Consider the following 3,761-nt stretch of genomic DNA (forward strand, 5'->3'; position numbering starts at 1 on the left):
ACAAACTCTAATTTAAAAAAATACTTAAGTGGCGTGCTTGGGTGGTGCAGTCAGTTGAGTGTCCAACTCTTGGTTTTAGCTCAGATCACGGTCTTGGGGTTGTGGTCTCTGGGTTGTGGGGTTCCACAATCTGTGCAGCCTCTGCTTGGGATTCTCTCTCCCTCTGCCTCTCCCCCACGCCACACACACATGCCCTCTCTCAAACTTTCTCTCTCTCAAATAAATAAATCTTTAAAAAATAAAAAAAAAATACTGAAGAAAATCATGCTTCCTTTTTTTTCCTTTTTCAAATATCGTGGACAAATCATATATGTTTACAAATTTTTACTTTATTGGTTTTGCAAAAGAAGACACTATCTTGGGGCACGGCTCCGAGCAAGAGCCAATATGGCGGCCGAGCGCAAGACGAAATTGTCCAAGAACCTGCTGCGCATGGTGTTCGTGCAAAGGGGACTGGACTCGGAGACCAAGAAACAACTAGAAGAGGAAGAAAAGAAAATCATTAGTGAAGAGCACTGTGGATTTGCCAGAGCTTAAAGAAAGAGAGTGTTTCATAATAGAAGAGCAGAGTTTCTCGTTATGTGAAGATCTTCTCTATGGAAGAATGTCATTCAGAAGACTTAATCCTGAGGTTGAGAAATTAATGCTCCAGATGAATGCTAAGAACAAAGTGGAAGAAAGTTAAGGTGAAGCAGTGGAGCTCGATGTGTCAGATGAAGAAATGGCCAGAAAATATGAGACCTTGGTGGGGACAATTGGAAAAAAGTTTGCCAAAAAAAAGAGACCATGCCAATTATGAAGAAGTTGAAAATGGACATATAAAACCAACAGTTAAAGTAAAGAAGATGTTTCTAAAGCCCCAGGATTAAAGTAAATGCTTTGAGACAGAGCTCAGGAAAGCCTCAAAAGAGTTAGCATATTGTGGAACTCATTCTGAAGGCTTCTCTGTAGTTATTAATACTATAATGTTTATTTGTAAAGAAATGGATAATTTTGGTAATATGCCATTTTTGAAACAGGTGTGGTGGATGTTATACATCCTTTACTCAACGGTGTTCATCAGGAACGGATTTTTAGCCCTCGATCTTCAAATATACAGAGGTATGTGGTTGCTTCCTAAAGATCTTTTTGACCTCAGATTTTTTTTTAATAGAGCTTTCCAGTCGCAGACCTTGAATTGACACACATAAATTAAACCAATGTTTAAGTTGCCCTTATGTTTATATTTTACTTTAAATCATTAATCAATTAATCATGTCAAGCCAATTTATCCATACATTTTGGAATCGAATGTCATGAGGACTTAGCATATATAAATTAAGAACAAACATGCCTCTCCAGCCTGAAGTACTTGCATGCTGCCAAGTCATTGTTAGTTTGTGGAATTATGGATTTTTGTTTAAAGCTTTTATTAATAAAAATTGTTCTGTAATAAAAAAAAGAAGACACTGTCTTATTCAGTATTTGTAAAAAAGAAAAATCATTTGTTTAAAAAGTAGTTTGCAGAAGACTCAGGTCATCTGTAATTCTCATTAAAAGAACATCTGGCAAATTAAAAAGGAAAAAATGCAGAGGGCTTGAGTGAAGCATGTTTGATTGTCTAGGTAACTGCAATGGAACCTGGGTCGCTGGAGTAGATCAGGAGAGATGAGAGTCAAAAAATGAGATCAGGAGGTAACAAAAAGTTTGATTTGCAGGGCCCTGTAAGTCACTGTCAGGAATTTGCCTGTATTGTTAGAGCAACTGAGAGCCCTGGAGGAGTACTGAGCCATAGAATGACATGATATGACCCACCTTTTAAGAGGATCACTATGACTTTTATCTCAAGAATAGAATACATGGAGAGAGAGTTAGAGATTATTACAATCATACAGGCAAGAGAAGTGGTGTCTTCATCCAGGGGGTTAGCAGTTGAGTACTCAGATACAGATTCTGAATAAACTCTAAGAACAGAGACAACAGAATTGAATGATTTTATCAGGGACTTGAGAGAAAAAGAGGAGGCAGAGATGACTCCAAGGATTTTTCTTGAAAAACTGAAAGGATGGGCTGTCATAAAATATTGAAATGAAATACGAATAGTGCCGAAAATAATGTTATATAGCATTCATTAATAATGACATTAGTGTCTACTATAGTAATATCAAAGAGATGATCATCTTCCTATGCTAAATGAGTTTATAAAAGCTAATAAACCTTTGATACAAAAATTAATAATAGAAAAACCTTAAAAATAAAAAGATGCCATTTATAAAATTTAAGCTATTTTCTTCTACATAAATCTCTAATTTATATGTGGACATTTTATACACACTATTAAATTAACTAATTAATCTATCATTCATTAACCAGTATTAATGAGTACCTACTATAGGCTAGTATTCTGTGATCCAGCAGTAAAAATGCCTACCTAAACTCTAGTGAAGATAAGAGGTTACTTAGATAATTTTAAATAGATAGTTATACAGTGATTTCTTTAAAGATTTATTTATTTATTTTACAGAGAGAGAGAGAGAGAGAGTACACATGCAAGTGGGAGGAAGAGACAGAGAGAGAATCCCAAGCAGATTCCCCACTGAGTGCAGAGACCCATGAGATCATGACCTGAGCCCAAATCATGAGTTGGATGCTCAAATGACTGAGCCACCCATGAGATCATGACCTGAGCCCAAATAATGAGTTGGATGCTCAAATGACTGAGCCACCCATGTGCCCCTATACAGTGATTTTTTTTTACACTTACATTATTAATTCTTGGAGTTTTGCCATTAATTATGTTAAATATAATGTGCATGCAAATATGACAATGAGATATTTTTGATATTGATAATTGATAAGAGCTTCAGGATTTACTGGATATTTAGGATGAAACAAGACAGAGAAGATAATAATTATGATAGACCTTGAATACCTAGGGGAATATCATGTTTCAGAAGATGATTTTATAATGAAAGCAGGGGGTAAGAACTGAAGAGGAATAAACAGGAAGCTGAAATGAGTAAAATTATGTTGAGAAATGATTTCACCTAACAACATAAAATATGAAGTGGTAGGGATTGTACTGAGACACAATACAAGAGCTCTGCTTAAAAGGTTACTGCAGAAAAAAAAAAAAAAAAAGACTGTTGCAGCAAAGCAGACAATATATTTTGGAGATCTCTACTGTCTTTTAGTGATTGAGTAGCTTTGGAGAAGAGATTACCAAAATGAAATGGAGGGTCATTGTACTTATCCAATTAAAAGAATAACTTTTTTTTTTTTTAAGATTTTATTAAATTATTTGACAGAGAGAGAAACAGCGAGAGAGAGAACACAAGTGGGGGAGTGGGAGAGGGAGAAGCAGGCTTCCCGCTGAGCAGGGAGCCCGATGCGGGCTTGATCCCAGGACTCTGGGATCATGACCTGAGCCGAAGGCAGATGCTTAACAAGTGAGCCCCCCAGGCGCCCCCCCCAAATCACTTTCTTTAGCAAAACATTGGGCATGTGGCATTGTGACTGATTCCTATATTTTGGCATAACTGACATTCTCCGGAGAAGGCTGATGGAAAGAATAACAGATTTTTGGAGACACTGGAAGATAACCTTATTCCTATCTCCTTTCCTTCTTTCCACATACCAAAATCTATCTGATAGTGGCAAATTGTATGGAACGTGAAAAATATTTTTATAACTGGTCTGAAGTACAGGCTCTAGTACCTGCTTATTTGGGAGAAAGAATAAAACTAGAGAATCACCTTTAGCAGCTCTTTTTCAACAGGGTC

At 36.5% G+C, this 3,761-nt stretch overlaps 1 pseudogene; it reads left to right on the top strand.

Moving 5' to 3' along the window:
• Positions 1-330: 330 nt before the first annotated feature.
• LOC118543717 (M-phase phosphoprotein 6 pseudogene) lies at positions 331-892 on the top strand (annotated as a pseudogene).
• Positions 893-3,761: the final 2,869 nt, after the last annotated feature.

Source organism: Halichoerus grypus, chromosome 1, assembly GCF_964656455.1.
Source record: "Halichoerus grypus chromosome 1, mHalGry1.hap1.1, whole genome shotgun sequence".
NCBI lineage: Eukaryota > Metazoa > Chordata > Mammalia > Carnivora > Phocidae > Halichoerus > Halichoerus grypus.